Source organism: Anas platyrhynchos, chromosome 7 (assembly GCF_047663525.1).
Source record: "Anas platyrhynchos isolate ZD024472 breed Pekin duck chromosome 7, IASCAAS_PekinDuck_T2T, whole genome shotgun sequence".
Lineage (NCBI taxonomy): Eukaryota > Metazoa > Chordata > Aves > Anseriformes > Anatidae > Anas > Anas platyrhynchos.
The window spans coordinates 29,556,254-29,573,883 of record NC_092593.1 but is presented as its reverse complement, the minus strand read 5'-3'; the positions used below and the strand labels follow the sequence as shown (position 1 = coordinate 29,573,883).

The following is a 17,630-nucleotide window of genomic DNA, read 5'->3' as shown; positions in this document are numbered from 1 at the left end:
AGAGTCTTTGGTCATCATGAGTCTGAGACCATGACATGCCTAAAAGAGAATTCCAAGGAACACTGACCTACTTCCTTCTCTTTTGCTTGTATTTCTGCAAAAATAAAGTGTGTATAAATGTACAAGTATGCATGTGTGAGCATGTAAAATCACATTTATTTTTGGTAGAAAACACCACCAACTTCAGGCAGTGTCACTGCCCAGCAGGTGAGGCAGAAGAGATCAAGACTTGCCCATCATCAAGACATTTTCACCGTTACATTTGTCCCTGGCTAAATGCTGAAACACAGCCATCTGTGCTGAACCAGGCACGACAGCAACACACCAGCCTCCTGAAAAAGAGGAGGAAGAACTAAGGCATTTCCCTTTTCCCTAACTTCACAGCTTAGCTTGCAGCACTGCCTTAATATCTTGCTCTGGTACTGCCTGGAAAGCAGTGCAGTTGTTAGCCCCTTAGCTAGCCCCTTAGCACAGTTATTGCAGGGGCTGCATGTTATTCCTTGTGGCAAGCCGACACACTGAGAGTTGATAAATTAGATTTTTCAGAGGGTTTTATGAGAAAAGAAGGGATGAATTCCTAAATGCTTTCCCAAACAGTGCCAAGGGATGCTCCAGGGAAACAACAAACAGAGAGTAGGTGAGAGAGGGCATTCATCAGCACCCAGCTGCTGAAGCACCTTTTGGGCTCCAAAAAGCTGGCTTCCAGCAAACCCCTTATGAGGACTTTCTGTGTTATACCAGCTAGGCAAGGAGTTGCGCAATTAGATGTCAAAAATGTTTGGAGAACAAAGTGTGTAAACGGGATGTAATGCAATACTACGTGTTTATTTCTGAACATGAATCCAAGCAAATCCATCCATGGCTGCTTTGCAAGACAAATAAAATCTACCAGCTTAAGGCTTCTTGCTGTATTTCTTCTCTCTCCTCCTTTGCTAAAGAACTGGGATGAAATGTTTTTAATAAAACCTTCTTTTTTTTATACATATATATATCAAAGTTCAAATAAATCTTTACTATAATCAGAAGAATGCAGAGAATTGTAAAAGTTTAGAAGGGGTCACTTCTGACTGGCCCCTACTCCATAAAGTACAGTTTGATGTCCTGTAGTTTATGGCTGCACAAAGCCCAGCTCTTCTGCATTCAGATTGGCTGTTAATGTTGTAATGATGTTTAACTGCTGACAAATGAATTACAGGTGGGGAGCGCATTGCCCATTTAAGACAAGGACTGTTTAAGTAAAAAAATCTGTCATTTTTATTTGGTTGCTTTTTTATGTTTCTTTTTAATTCCCTCAAGCAAACAGATTAAGGAACATCATAGCCTGTCAAGTAATGTATGTTTGTAAAAACACCACATCTCTTTGATGCGTCTATCATGTGCTGGAGAGGAGAGAGAGGGGTTTTCTTTCACTTGCAGTGTAGCTTCTTTTTATTTTTTGCCACTAATTATGGAATTTCTCATTAAAATAACAAGAAGCACGTCTGGCTGGGATTCCAGCACATGTTTTCACTTTTGCAAACCAATGGGAACCGTATGCTTTCCTCCTTTTTCCCTGTCCCATGCAGCAATGGCCACATGCAGTTCAGCATCAGCACCCATGCACAGCTCCACCAGCCCCACCACCTGGCACCAGGAGAAGACAATTCCCCAAAGGCAGCCCCAGCTGGGGAGCCCAGCTCACTCTGCACACAATGGGTAAGGCCACATTCACTGGCTAGGTGTAAACTTTTATAAATCACACCATTCCCCAGGTTCTGGACCTGCTTTTTCTTTCTTCTCCCTCTTAGGCCTCTGTCCTCTCCTCTTCTCCCCTCCGTCCGTGTCCCATTGCATTGTTCTCGTGGCAAGACTCACACAGACCTGCAGTGGTTATTTATAAACTCTCCTTGAATGCCAAAGCGCCAAGAACAATCGCTTTCCTCCAGTTTACAGGAACATTCAAAGTGCTCCGAAACATATTTTCAACATAACTCATCACTTTGAAGATGAGTCCAAGCTTTTGTTCATGTTTATTGACAGGAAGTTGTTTTTCATTGCTCAAATCAGGAGGGGGATGACGGGGGAAATAGAGGAGGAAGGGGTTTGCCAAGTGGTTGAAGCAGCACCCTTCAAAACCCAACCCTGCATTCCTGGCACGCGTCTCGGCTTCCCCCCGCCACCCACCACCCAGCCCTGCTCACTCACCCCCTTCTCTCCAGGCCAGGATGAACTCACCCCCTTTTCTTTTCAGGAGGGGAAAATACCATCGGAGCGTAAAAAGGGGTAAATTAGAGCAAGGACTGATGCAGGCAGGTGAGAAGAGAAGGAGAAATTTCCATCATCCAGCACGGCTTTGTAGGAAGAGGATTTTTTGGGGGGCACCGCCCCTCTCCTTGTCTCTGGAGGGCAGGGGTGAGGCACGAGCACCCATTTTGTCTCCTGGAGTGAGGCTGCACTGGGGACTGGGCCAGCACAGCAGGATCATCCCCTTTCGCAACTGGGAGGCTTAGGGGAAATGGTGACTCACTGGGGGGAGGAGTGGGGATGGACTGAATCACCCTGCCGCTGCAGTGCAGCCCTTGCCACCCCCAGCTCAGGGTGCAGGCGTTGGGGATCACGGAGGGGCTTGTTGGGATGCTCCCTGTGGGGACAAGAGGTCTACAAGGTGGCCAGCTGAGGATGGGAGCCCTTCTAGATGGGTGTCCCCTGAGCTGAAGGGCTGGGGAGGAACTGAGGGGAACCAGGCAGATAGTGATGGGAGAGGGGTAACCCAGATATCACTGCTGCATGCCAGAAGAGAGGGTCAAGTGCTCCTGGTCCCAGGCAAAGTCTTTGGGGCATAGCCTCCGCTGGCTTAAACCATCCTGAACTTCAGCAAAGAGCAGCATCCTTTCTTGAGGGGCATGCTGATACTAATCTCCTGCCTTGTCTTGTGGAGGAAGCCAGCAAAGGAGGAGGACAAGTCCCTAGGGTGCACAGGGAAGAGGCAGCAGAGCCCAGGGTGTGGACCTCAGCCAGCAAAAGAGGACTCCCAGCACAGGGAAGCACCATGTGAAACACCACGTACCTGTTGGTCCTGACCTCGTGGACACATTTGAAAGCACTCAGCAGCTCTGGCACAAATCACTGCTGCACTCTGTTTAAAAGGGAAAAGAGAGATTTTAAATAAGGTTGTATCAACCTTTTTTATATTGACAATGGGACTGGTTATTATATACTGTGTGCCTGAGGTTCTTCCACTGAAAGGAGCATAATGCAACACTGGGGGCAATTCTTGATTCCACTTACTCCCAATAATTATTACTTTTTGGCTTGTTCCTACGCTATATAGTGTAATGTTATTGCTTGGAATGGTATGTTAACTTAGTTTTTACTGATACCATGTGTTCCCTCTCTTTTATCCCAGTAGTGTGTCAAGAACTGTTTTACTAAGGATGGTCAAGGGAATATGATTCTAATATTACTGTAGATGATATAAAAAGTTTTATAGACAGTATTCCACGTTTGAACTGGGAGCCCAGAATTCAGACACGAGGGCCTTAATAAGACATTTGAATTGCGTGTTTTGAAGGCACTTACTTCATTACAGGCAATTGCCATTTTCAAAGTCTAGATGCTAGGACTGCACCTAAGAAACAAATAAACAAAAAGAACAAAACAGAAATATCTGAAAACTAGTTTTTTTGATATGCAGTTTCAAGCATAATTTTGCTCTAGAACAGTGATTTAAGTCTGAAACATGCACAAGGACAGGTTTCTTAGTATGTCATTCCTATGAGCAGACTCGTGAATCTGCCTGTGAAAACACAGTTGCTGTTTTTGCCGGCAGAGCTTGGGTAGAAGCAGGGTCCTCCAGGGCTCAGAATAGAAGCAACCAAAGGAGCTACAGATCTGCAGTGATGATTAAAGAGGAGCTCTGCATAACAAGAAGGTACATGGAGAAGTGGACTTGTAATATGTGTGATGCATGGACTGAGCAACAACTTCATGCTGGCACAGGAGGAGGAAGAGGAGGAGGAGGATGTAGCAGGACTGCATGCTTGCTTGCGGCACTTGGAGTGATGGCTGGGGTGAGAGCGGAGTGGAGCTGGGCTGCTGAAACTTTCTTCTGTGACTGGAGCACAATCATTGGCTCTACTATTTTCTCTGCTTCATGCCAACATTTTCTCTGCCATTGCTTTCTCATGTCTGCACTTGGAGTTGAGGTTTATCCAGCTTGGGAAGCTGCTGGTTCAGCTATTTGGGATCCTGTGAGAAACTGCAGAAGGCAGAGACCCTGCACACCCTTCTCTGTTGCATTCAAGATTTCTGTGTTTATTAACAGCACGCTTTCCTTTTCAGTCATCAAAGTATTTCTTCCTATGTTTTATAGCAAAACAGCTCCAGCATGCAAAAGGAGGGGACTTCGAAGGCAGATAGCAACAGCAGGCAGAGTTTTCCAACCCTGTTAAACTTTTACGAGCACTTCCATAATAGCATTTCCAACACTTGAGCCACAACTGCAGTGACAGTTGACGCCTAATACATCATAATCTGCTTTCTATTTAAAAAAACAATGACGCTGTTTTATTTATTGCAGGTGATTACCTTTGCCTGGGACTAACAGGCCTGGAAATTCCAACACTTTTGTCTCAGCAGCAGGCTGGCTTGCCCTGTCTGACAGAGTGTTCATCACTGGGGCTGTGTTCTCCTAATTTTGCAGGTCACTTGATTGCCTTGAAATACTACACAGCCTCTACTGCTATGATAGCTGGAACTTCAGAGATTTCCTGGGTGTTTCTAGCACCCTTTCATAGGTGTTTGTGAGGACTAGGAAGAAAACCTTTCCTTCTAACCCAGGAGAACTTCAATTGTACTGCAAGCTGGCAGTGCATTTTTCTGACTTGGTAACCGTTTATGCAGGCTCAGGCAGACATACATCTGTTTTTCTCTCTTTGGACCTTCCCTTTATTTCACTTTTAAAATCTCATCGAAGCTAACTTCTGGGACATCCTGTACTTGTCATCAATTTTTCCACCAATTGCTTGTTGCAGTTTGCATTGACCACAAAGGAACTAGAGCAGTCAGTAGCTTGTGCTTTCCAGGAGCACCCAGGTTGGATGTGATGCCTCAGGAGATCCAGCTGGTGTGGGGCAGAGCAGCACAAGGTGAGCCAAGATGAAGGCTGGGAGAAGTCCTGCCTAACCAAGCAATTACAGGGGGCATGGGGAATGTGGTGGAACAGGAGGGAGGTGAGGCAGATGGACTCTTGATCAGCCCCTTGCTCATCCGTTGTCAGGATGAGAAGCGGGTGACATCAGACCTACCTGTGCCCACATACACAGCAATGAAAGTACGTCTACTCACCAGCTCATCTGGAGCTCCTCACTTTATAAAATGAAGGCAAAGTTTGTTAGTTGCAAGGCTAAGAAGTCACCGAGCTGATGTGAACAGATCATGTACGAAATGCTATATTAGGTGAAGTCATTAGTCCACAAGCTTCAGCCAAGCCACTGACTTTGCAAAGCACAGCTGGGCTCAAAGCCGGACAAACACCTGCTCTGGAGACCTTCCAAAGCCAGAGCTGTCCAATACCGAGTGTAACTGCCTAAACAAGACCAAAGTATCTCCAATTCCTTCCTACTCATACTTGAAAAACTCTCTTAAAAACCACAGAGAGTACACATCTGTACGTCTAATCCAAATGAGGGAGCTCTTACGCATCCCTATCCGGCCTTCCGAACATGCCTCACCCCATCCCCTCCGAGGCTCTGACTACCAAACTACGGGACCTGCTGATTCATAGTACATTTCACACTCTGGCAAAAAAATTTCTGCCCATATATTGCAGTCTGGCCAAATCAACCCATTTCTGCATTGACGTAGCCTTTGTGTATTAAATAATAAATAAATAGCCAGACAAGAGGTTCCCTTAAATTTCTGCAGGAACAAAGCTCCTTCTTTCAGCTCAGCTCCTGGTGATCCTGGTGAGTTCCTTGTAAACGAAATCTTGTGCTTGAAAACCTTCAGACTCTGGTCATGGAGATGACCTGTAGGATCCCTCACCAGCATGAGCTGAAAATGAACTGCTTGGACCACAGACATATGCATGCTCTCCTGCATCCCCCACCAACGCATCTCCCTTTCATTTGTTTTCTTGTGGTAGAATAAGAATACTGCTGCTATCCACACCTGGGATTTAATGGCAGAGAATCCCACCTTGAGCTCCTGGGAGCCCCATTTAACTCCAAGACGCAATTGCTTCACAGTGCTTCCTGGCATCAATGCCGGGGAGACCTCAGTTCTGTTTTCAGACAGTTTTTCTTTGCACCCTCCACTCACTCCATCTCTATAACTTTTTCCCACCCATAAAATCAAGGTAATGATTCAAAAGTCCTGTATAACTTGCTCTGAGCATTCTGCAGGAGAAGCCCGAGGCATTATTACTCTATGGACACTGCTTTGAAATCTGTTGGCCCACAGCTTTATAAAGAACATAAGAGATTTAAGACAGCACAGTGTGAAGAACAGTCCATTTGCGAGATTACAACTACAGCTCCTGGTTTCCTTCTCTCTTGCTGTATAAAACATAAAAAGCCCAATTTGAATGTGAATGGCTTGTAAATGAACCATGGTGTTTCTTAATGAAGGGAAAAAGAAGAATAATCTCCATGCAAGTCCACAGCCAGGCTTTGCAGGGAGCGCCTGAATGCGGGAGGCGTGCTGCACACACACTGGACAGGGGAATGTGGGGGCCCTAGGTAATGCCAGGAAGGATTGCTCTGCTGCATTTCTTTTTCAAATGAAAGCCCGACCTGGAAAGCATCAACATTGTTCCAGCATGAGGAGGCAATTTTTTTCCTTTTGGGCCTGACATGCAATCTTCTGAAGCTGAAATTAAAATTTCACGCTGCTGAGAGCTTGGGATGTCTTTCAGGGATCAAACCAGTGCTCATCTCCAGTCCATCCAGAGACGTGTAATGAGGCCAAATGGTTTTTTGGAATTAGCACAAGGACAAAATGATACTGTGCTGTGGAGCCCGTGTTTTTGAAGAACAAATTGGATCTCTTTGTTATTGTTGTTAGGTTCAGTTATGGGGTGGGGTGGGGAATACAACAGGGGGGAGCATCCTCCTGGTGATCTGGTAAATGCATCATCTAAATACAATCTGCTCTTGCAAACAGGCGAGCCCAGGGAGATGAAGGAAACCACATTAAAAACATGATGAAAGTTGCCTCGAGGCTCCTTATGTCACACTTGGGCTTTGGGCAGTTGGGGCTTTTATTTCTTCCCTTTTTCTTCCGTTAATAAACCAAAACCTAGCATTCTTCACTTTGGTGTTAAAGGCTGAGAAGACCCTTCAGCTTCTCCCCCCAAGAAGGCACACACACGTGTGCGTGTGTGCTTGCACGTGAAGGATGCTCCTTGCTGCTGCCCAGGTTGTGAGCCAAGGACATGGGAAAAGCTCCCAGATGAGAGGGATTCGGGTTCCTGGTTCTCACTGGCTTGCCTGGGCCTTCCAGCAGCTGCCTCCTCGGGTGGAAACAAATCTATTTGCTTGGGAAGTAGCCTGCTAAATGCTGGTCTGGGCCCAAACAGACAACTCCTGTTGACACCAGGATCCCCTGGTGTCCTCAGATGGGGATGAGTGACACCAAGAGGAAAGGGACAGTGTCAGCACACCCCGGGGGTTCATCCCACAGCACACGATGCAGGAAAGGGAAGAAAAGGGGCAAACCCCCAAACACTGCACTGTTTCAACCCCGTTGTGAACTCCCTTCAGCAACGGCAGAGCTAAATAAAACTCACACATGGTTTATTTTTGGATTAGCTCTCCCCCCCCCCCCCCTCCCCTCCCAAATTGATTTATGGTGCTATTGTTCTGTGCTCTGCCCTGACACACCGAAAGCTTTGAGCTTTGCAGCTCTCTCCCTGCTCCTTCGATCACGCAGGTGTAACTGCTGTAACAGCGCTGGAGAGGGAGAGGAAGGAGAGGGAGGAAGAGAACCAAAAACAAGGGGAAAAAGTCGAGGCTGCAGACGCACACATCTGCTTTCTGACTAATTCAGGGTATGGCACACCCGTATGGGTCCCTTTTATTGCTAACATTCCATATAAGTTAGCAGCATTTTTACCCCCGCTCCCCCTCCCCACCTTTCCTCCAAACTTCAGATGTCCCAAAGGAATGTTTAAATTATTATGGAATCCCAGAGGAGTTTGCTGCTTCCCTTTTTAATTTGTTCCATGCTAGTTGCTGGTTTTTTAGAGCAGCGCCCAGCTTACTGCTTCCTAAAGTCAAGCCCAGGGCTCCTTGTTCCGGCTCTGGCAGGGAATTCATTGTAACTCTGCTCCCAAATCCCTATGGGTTTATAGCATGGCTATAATGATTTACTCGATGATGAAATTTGCAATTACCTGCTCTGATTTTTGAGCTTTTGTTTAAGTGGAAATGCTAAAAATACCAACTAAAGCCTATCAAAAAAGGCATTATTGGCTGTTTTTCCCTTGGCTGGCTTTCACAGGCGAGCTGCCATCCTGCAATGGCTGGTGTATCCAACCTGATGAAGACAAGCTGATGTCTTCACAGGAAAAAAAATCAATACAGAGTGAAGAGGAGAAGGCTGAGAGCAGGTTTTGACCTTCACAGTTCAGTGACAACGAGCAACGAGGTTTGCAGGAGCACAGCAGGGGACTTGCTGTTTCCACCTCAACAGCCCAAATTCACAGGTAACTGGATATAAACCCGATGCATTTATGGTAACGTACATCCAGTGAACTCCATATTCTTACATCTGATTCTCCTTGCTATCTCTGCTGCGGCTTCCCTTTCCCTCGTGAATACAAGTCTGTAGGTGGGCAACTACAGGACCCAATAAAGGTGCCTGGCCCCATGCTGAGCCTAGGATGCACAGCAAGGGCAGATTTTTGTGCTCTGGTCAGACAGCACCAGGCTTCCTCCCACCCTACTGCTGGCCACAAGACCGCTCTGCCTTTCAGCCACTGCTCCAAGATTGGGGAGCCATATAAAAAGCCAAGATGGGACCAAGGGCACGTAGAAAAGATAGAAAGGAAAAGGACTTAAATTTACCCTTCTCAAAATGTCCTGGTTTTGAGAAGTCCTCTGGTTTTGCAGCCTCCTGCAGCTGCTGGCCTTCCTTTGTTTTTCCATTACCAGCATTAGCACAGACCTGCTCTCCCTGGCTCCTATTCCCCTGTAATCCCTTTGTCTGAAGGGAAACCGTCTCACCTGCATTATGGATGTCCCGTAGCAACAGTTGTTTCCAGACTAAAGGCATAAAAGTCTCAGGCACAGAGCAGCAATGAGATGGCTGCACTAGGAAATGAAATTTATAAAGCAAAGTATTTAAGGAGTCTTCTCTAAACACAGCACTTCCCTAAATACAGCTAGGAGGAGTGCTGCATCCTGAAACATCCCTTATTAATTAAGAGAAGATAAGCAAATACTGGCCACACATGTCATTAATAGAGCCCGTTAACACTCTTAAGCCCAGCATTTTGTCAAATGAAGTATTGCTTCTGCATGTAAGAGGTTTGTTGTTTCCCTTTCATTAAGAAAACACACTTCAGTGAAAACACAACGCTACATTTCTGTTGGTGAAAACTATTTTCCATCCAGCTCTGTATCCAAGCGCCTTTGAATATTAGTGAAGGACTTTTCCGTGTCACCAATGAGATACAGCCTTTTGGGGAACCAGAGTGGGGAAAATGTTAAAATAGTTGTATCAAGGGAAGAACGAGGATTAAGGTACTGCTCTAAGAAATCTCCTGCTACTAGCAAAGCGGGGCAGGACTGAGCAGGAGAAAACATGGAAACAAATAACCAAACTCAACAGTGATTTGGAAGGCAGCTGGGAGAGATGAACTAATGGAGCTTGTCCATGTCTGTGCTATGCTTGACAGTACAAAGGAATGGCATCCCTGCCTAGGCAAGAGGGGCTGCTTCAAGCTCCTCAGAGCATGACTGGTACACACCATGCCAGGTCCATGATCTCACAAAAGAACAAGCATTTAATGCCAGAGGAAGACCTGGTATCCCCACTGTATAAATGGGCTGTGAAGCATTTTGAGCCAGAAACCTGGAGGTGATTTAAGGACATGAGAGTTTCAAGGAGCTGCAAGAGCCGTCTGACGGGGCATGACACAGAGGGCAATATTTAGTTCATATCTCCGTTACTATGAGTTGTCTTTGTTTCCCAGAAGAAAAACAGAATTTTCCCTGGCAAAACGTCTCCCCTCGATTGGATGCTCATTCCAGAAGTCCTGGTTCACTGGGTCTTCAGACAGGTTCAGCACACTACAACGTACCCCCGTGGGTATTTGTGCACAGGGCAGGCACTGTTTGCATCTCTCAGATGCAATTATTCAGGGAAGTACCTGCTTTGGGCAGGTCTTTGAGAACGGAGCAATTCAGTGCATTTCTGCCCAAATAATTAAAGCTTCATGGAATCTAAAAATAATTGAAAAGGGAGCTGACACAAATCCCAGAACCTGATAATCCCCTCTGCAGTGAGACGTTGCTGCTTTTCTATGGCCCAGAGGACAGCTAGGGGGTCACTGCTTTGTGTTAATGTTACGGCAGTTTGGCAAAGAAGATTTTCACGGTACCATCAGATGGGTGAAATATTTCCCCTGCCACTCACAAGCACATGCCACTTGCTTGCTTTCACATCTCATTACTCAGCTCAGTCCCTGGCTTTGGTTTAAAAATATTTCAATGAGACCAGCTCCACTAATTTGGCTTGCAAAGGGTACAATTTTTTTTTTTGTTTTGTTTTTAGATTTCATTGTGATCGCGTGGCTCCACCCCTGTGCTGCTTTGAAAGACGCTGTTCACTGGTGCTCAGAATCAAAGGTAAAACTTAGGGGTGGGCAATCCCCAGGAAATGAACATCCACAAACTCTCCTGTGAACTGAGACAGCTGAAACTACGTGCCTTTATGGGGAAAATTAATTTTATGTATAATTCTCCCTTCCATTTCTATGTGTGGTATCCATGCTGTTTCAATTTCACTGTGACAAAATGTATTATTGATAGGAACCAGACCTGTGGCTGCTTTAGTACTTAGATATCTAAATACTTGCCTGCAAGTACCATCTATCACTAAAGTGAAAAACCATGTCACTTGCAATGTCCTTTGGGGAGGAGAAAACCACAATTCTTTCAAGATTTGCCAGTTACTTTACAAGTTAAGCCTGTCAGTTTAGCACTAAATCTTAGACTTAAAATGTTAAAATGAAAAAAAAAAAAAAAAGTCCTTGTTTCAAAGCTGGAAAATTGAGCTTGTCTGAGATATTTTATGCTTGTGTTTGGGATTCGCGATGATTGATTCATGGGTTTGGGAACTGTGTGCGCTGACAGCTCTGAGTGTCCTGCCTTCACTTCTCGAGCATGGATTAGCTCTACCATAAACAGGCTGAAAAGGAAGAGATGGGTGAGTAAACAAGAGCGTTTTCCAGCTTGCTATCACCTTCCACCTGTCAGCCATGGGCTTTTCAAGCAGCCAGCGTTCAGCTCCCCCAGAGAGGTGAGGGTCTCCCTGCTTTGCCATCAGGCCTATGGAGATGTCAGGAGCTGCCTGCAGGCACCTACATCAACATTGTCACTAAGACCTGAAGCTTGTATGCCTTCCTGGATGAGGCTTTTGCTGGAGGAGAGCTGAGGGTGTAAATACTGTGGTTGTCCCACGGTGAGCTAGCAGTCAACCTTATTTCCCCTACTGTCGATTCAGGGCTGCTCACTTGGTTGGCACTGGTGTCACTGGAGCAGTGGCTGGTAACCACATGGAGAAGCATGCTCAGGGAGCCTTTGTCCTTTCCCTTTGCAAACATATTAGCTTACATACCTTAAAATATCACCTACCTTAAAATATCACCTACAGCAAAAGACACCAACCCCAGACGGCACATTAACAGGCTGTCCCAAGAACCTGCTCATATTTCCTGCAAAGACAGCAAACGCACATGAGCTGCATCCCTTGTGGGTGGCGTTGTCAAGGCACCTCACTTTGGTCTAAATGCACTGTCTGCGAGTCAAGAAAACCCCGGATCTCTCATCCCGGGAACTTGCCAGAGTGGTCCTGGCATAGTGAAGAAAGCTGGGGAAAGGAACAGGCTATATTTATATATTTATATATATATTTATACTGCTCCCCAGCAGGAGAGAGAGCACGGGATTAATATTTGAAAAGAGGGGGTCAAACATTCTCAGTCACAACTGAGATGAAAATCGTCTTCTTTTTCCCTCCCCTCCTCCTCCCAAAATGGTTTTCATGGAAATGTCAGCTTTCAATTCCATTCTGGGGGGATTACTGAAGAGCAGAGAAGCCCATCTTTTCACTAATAAATTAATACAGCCCCTGTATATCTGAAGATACAGAAGTCAAAACAAGGAGTGAAAGGAAAGAGAGATTTTCAATGAAAAAGCTTTCAGTATTTATTTTTTCTTTCTCCAAGTCTAATGCCATTTTAGCTGCAGTTTCTATCAGAGAATAAGTCCTACTTACTTTATAACTCCTAGGGGTCTAATCGTCATTAGAGCTTAATTGTATCTTGGCTTGCTTTGCAAAGAAAGAAGCAGCCTGTGCTGGCCATCGGAGGCAATCATCTGCTCTTTTGATATGCATGTGTGTGTGCTTGTGTCTGTTTTCTCCTTTCATCTTTATATAAACTAGGAAGTGGAAGCCGCTGTGATCCTTCCGCACCTGACAGCTTTCCCCACTCCGACAGCTTTACAGCCCGCTGCTGGGACTGAACCCACGGAGCTGCACGGGGCTACGACCGAAGCTGTCAGAACCAGACACAGCCTTGTAAGCCGTTCTTTTTTCCTCCTGCCACCCCTTTGGTCTTGCTGCCACCCCTGGCTGCAGTGTTCAGCAGGTGCTGCTCTTCCTTTTGTAGCAGATCCTTTTGAAATCACATCAAAAAGCTTCAATTCGGCACAAGAACAGGGTATAAAAAGGGATGTTTGCTGAGGCTATATTTGTTCCCTGATTAGCATTTATAATCTGCCATTACTAACAAATGGATGTGGCCATAATGACTGCATTTTTAAGAGCTTAATGGATCTGAATCAACCGTCCGATTTGTAGCCAGATGAATCTCCTGTGTTTGTGCCTGAGCACAAGTTGATTTCAAGAGGAACGAAATGGGTGAGCACATGGGAATAGCGTCCTCAGTTTTGTATCATTTAAACTCAGCAAGGCACCAGGAAGCAGAGCTGGGAGGCTGAGCAGAGAAGGAACCCACCACCCCTGAAACAGGCTGGTGCTGGTCCAACACAGCATCCATCAGCTTTGCAAGGAGTTGAAGGGCTCCGGGCAGACCGCATCAGAGCTGAAGCGTGCCCTTCATTCACAAGTGGCAAAAACCATGAGATTTTCCCCAAACTTCTTTTCTACTTAATTAGCTTTCCTGGTCTCCTTGGGACTGGCTCACCTCCTGGGGTTTTCTGGCTGCAGAGGCTTGGCAGTGCCTTGGCTTCTCCTCCGTGCACCTCCTTACAGAGTGGCTTTGTGTCTGCTCGTCCCTCCCTGTGCTGTGAGCACATGTTGGGAGTGAAGGGCTTGATTTCTGGGACTGTGGTTTAGCTTTCTAATGATGCGTGAATGCTGGGGGCAATTTGTATTTTTGGTTTTATAAATAGATGTTCTGTTTCCTTGGATTTCTGGTGGTGTGAGGTTTAGCACATTTGTTACTCTCACCATTTTAGGACCCCCCCAAAAAAAGAAAAATAACAATCAGACAGTTCATGATTTTTCTTAATAGCATCCAGGGGAAAGAAAACAACTTCCTCCCCTGCCCCATCCCCACCAAAGCAACGGTGATTCGAAACATGAGGGCTGAGTGAGCAAAGTCATAGCATTTCAAGAGCAACACCGGTAGCAAAGTCTACAATTCTTCCCCTGTGGCTAAAAAGACAGAGAAAAAGGTCTGGGACCAGCTGTACCGTCTAAAACGTAGATGGATTCAGAATGATCATTACCAAAACAGCATTATCAGCTTTACTCTGAGATGAAATTTGTTCAGCACACCTGTTCTGCTGACCCTCTTTCAACCCTGCATACACTTCACGCTGTTTGGGAACCATCCGTATCACCATCCACATTTAAAGTTAAGGGCATGTTTCAGTCCTCCAAAACCAGGGGTTTCTTTAGGCACACAGAAGCACCCTTCAGAATGATCACAGATGCAAACACAAACTGAGGTGAATCTGATTTCAATACGATCAATAATACAGATCTTGCAGTAAGACAGCAGTGACAATTTAATTCATTAGCATATGGCTAATTAGCACATTAGTGTTTCTGCTGCTGATGTATAGGGGAGTCAGGAGATGGGATAAAACTGTTCATTAGGAGAATTATTTTGATCACTTCTAGCATTAATTATTTTATCAGATACAGCCAAAGATTAAGATGCAATGTGTGCCTTTTGTTTGCCCTCACATACCAAGAGTGCAAGGAATGTCCTTGGACTCCTTCATACTTCCCTTCTCTTCGTTTTCTGATTCAGAGAGGCTCCTTCCTATTTGAGCACTGCAGCCACACAAAGGCTGAATTTCTTCTGCACTACCATGCCTTTTGTTATGTGAGGTTCAGAAATGCAAAAACAACTCCTAAAAGAGCCAGGAAGGAGCTTTTTATGCTGTGAAATTTCACTGTAACCAAAGTGTTGAGCTGCTGCTGAGCTGCCAAAGTGTTTGGATATTTCTGGGAAAAAAACTCTGTTCTTAATGTGTGGTGGTTTTACCATTAGCCATGTGTTGGGCTCTCCTGGCATCGTGCTTCTACAAGCCTCACAGCTTTGCTGGGCAGTGCCTTCCCTTTCAGGGTGAGAGGAGGGCTCTGTCCCTGCTCCTCGCTGATTGAGGACAGCAGTCGGGAGGCCTGCTGTTCATCAGCCTTGCCCCACAAATTAACTGCAGTTAAGGTCAAGTGGTTTTGGAAAATATGAAGACCATCAAGCCAGCTGTCTGAGCAGGCAGCGAGCCTCCACCATAAAGAAACCACAAACGTAATCAAAGCAAACGATGCACGGCCCACTGACCAGGAGCTGCGAGTGGTTCTGTGAAAAAATCTGGAGTTTTACTGAAATGGAGAAATTCAGATCATTGTGAGGAGGTGGCTGGGAATCAACTGGATGGTACTTCTTGCTGTGCATTCTTAGCTCCATGACTCATGGAAACCTGTCCCATCGCTTGGCACCATCTCTGTTAGCTTCCTATGACCCTGACGGCATCTCACATCTTGCCTTGATGCAGATCAGCAGATCCACAGTCTTCTCTGAAGTCCTCTATAGCTGTGGGAACCAAATTATCTTTTCTGTAAGTAATGTAGCACAGTATGTAATGTGGCATGGAGGGATTCTCAGGGATCCCAAGGGACTGGCAAGGCACAGAGGCATGAAGGAAGGAAGGGGTACCTGTGGTGGAAAGAGGAGTGGGGTCCAGAGCATGTAGGGTCTTTCTCAGCACTACAAGGTCTGAGCTGCAAGGTCATAATCAGAACCACAGTCAAAATTAGGCATGGTGAATATTGCAGCAAGGAACAATAAACAAACAAACAAACAAAAACTCGAATTGCTTTTTCTGTTTATTAATAAAACAACCAGGACAATCCTGCCTGCTTAGCCTTGCATTCCCTGCCTTACCACATCCAGCCTTTTCCCCAGACCTGGAAGCACAGCATGCTGTGGGCAGCCAAGATGCAGGGTGAGGGGCTCAGGCTGGGGGAATCTGATCGCTGCCGGATTCCACCTCGCCTGTTTTGCTGCTGGGACGCACGGCAGGCAAGCTACGTGTGGGCTGCAAGTTGGACTGCGTCATTCCTCAAGACACCACAATCTTCCTGATTGCATGACTTCATCACAGTGCTGAAAACTTCACAATTTATGGGGATTTTGATGCAGTTGGCTCTTGTACAGGGTTTCTTTTCTTCTATATTTATTTCACATTTTACACGACTTTTTGCATTTTTTATTTTTATTTATTTTTTAATGAGTGGCTCCCTTTCTCATAATGCAATGCTTTATTTTTTTGCAACGCGTCCAAGTAACCATAAGCCAAATGCTCCTTTCTGGAACAAAGGGAAAGAAATGCTGTACATATCACACGAGAGGCAAAGTCTCTGCAGCACGTCTGGGAACATTCCTTTACCAGGGACCAAGCCGGCTCTTCAGATACACTTGGTGGGCTCTGCACCGTAATTGCAACACACACACACACACACAGACTCAACAGCAGCGTGACAGTGGGCCTGTGGAATGAGTTGGGCTGCATTTCTTCTGCATTTTCTCACTCCTGACCTGTCTCTGACCTGGTAGGAATCTGGCATCCCACACACCACCATCGCATGGGTTCTCCTGGCTGAGCTCCGTGCGTGCCTGCTGGGTGTGCAGTGCGTGGCTGGAGAATGTGGCCAGGCGAAGCCCACCTGCATGCCTGGATGGAGAGAGATTGAGAAGCCTGCATCAGGCCTCTAGTAGAACTCCTCTCTGTCTTAAGATAAATATCACAGCTTCAGCTATTTCCAGTGATATTTTTTCCCATCCGTGTATGCTCTGGCAAACGATCACTGCCTTAAGGTGCACAGGGAACTGCAGCTGAGTGCTGGATGGAGGAAGAAATATCACATACACTTCTCTTGAGCTATATTTTTCTTTCAGCAAGCACTGTTGGCTAGAATTGCAGGAAGAAGTGTGTCTTTCATCTGACACTGCCTACTGACTCTACTGAAGCACCCATTTTCTGCACTTCTGTTGGCTAGGGGAGTAAGATATGCATCAAGCAGCTTAGCCTTGTCAAACAGACGTGGCTTCAGAGACATCAAAAAGGAAAAGTCAGATGCAGGAGGAGTCAGAGAAGATATTTCATGCATTGGCTATACTTGTACAACAGTTGCCAAGAGAGTGATTTTTGGTTTAGAACATTCAATTCTTGTCTAAAGCTCCAAGCCTGCTCCTCACATCTGTGGGGAAAAAGAAGAAAACAGGTAGGGGGTTACTGAAATAATAGAGGTGAACACATAAAAGTCCTGGGACACATCAACTCATTAATCCTAGAACAGTTCCCAGCATGGTTTCTACTTGCTTGCTTACATGGTCATTTACTACTTCTCTAACACCTCAAAGTCCCAAAGTGTTTAAAAACAGAAAATCCACAGAAGAGAGGAATTCTTGGCTTCTGTGAAACATGAAATACACTTTTTAGCATCCTGGAGAATATCCTGCCAACATTTCTGTCTGACCCTGAATCTTGCTTTCAGTCCTGAGTGTACCAGCTGCTCCTGAGTATGGAGTGCAGCATCTCTAAGGACCACACCTGATCGTTACCCCACTGCATACAGCAGGAGATGTAAGTCCATGCAGAAACACCTATAAAGGAAGACATTAGCCACACACAGATACCTGGATACTTTCCGCTCCTGTAAAAGACAGCAATAATGCTGTGCATTTCTGAATGTCATCTCCAGGACCTCCATCCCTTCGTTACTCTACCTGTCTCTACCAACAGGTCTCCCTTGGGCCATTAAACACCATACAGCAGTCAACGTTTGCAAGCACAAGGCCTGCTGTCCACAAATAAGATGTTAAACTCTTTTTCTTTTTAAAAAGTTAATGAGTTTTAATTTTACTGAGCTATAAAGCCACCTAA

At 45.7% G+C, this 17,630-nt stretch overlaps 2 long non-coding RNA genes across 15 annotated transcripts in view; both read right to left on the bottom strand.

The window, feature by feature from the left end:
- LOC106018019 (uncharacterized) lies at positions 1-9,350 on the bottom strand. Its single transcript, XR_001191840.5, has 3 exons — positions 9,207-9,350; positions 3,047-3,115; positions 1-1,860 (listed from the first exon to the last, which is right to left on the bottom strand). It is a non-coding gene; the product is annotated as an uncharacterized lncRNA (long non-coding RNA).
- Positions 9,351-14,737: 5,387 nt separating this feature from the next.
- LOC110353247 (uncharacterized) overlaps positions 14,738-17,630 on the bottom strand; it is a 54,622-nt gene continuing 51,729 nt past the window's right edge. For all 14 annotated transcript variants that reach the window (XR_011810734.1, XR_011810740.1, XR_011810736.1 and 11 more), the window contains one exon: positions 14,738-16,944. This is a non-coding gene — a long non-coding RNA (uncharacterized lncRNA). The remainder of the gene's footprint in view (positions 16,945-17,630) is intronic.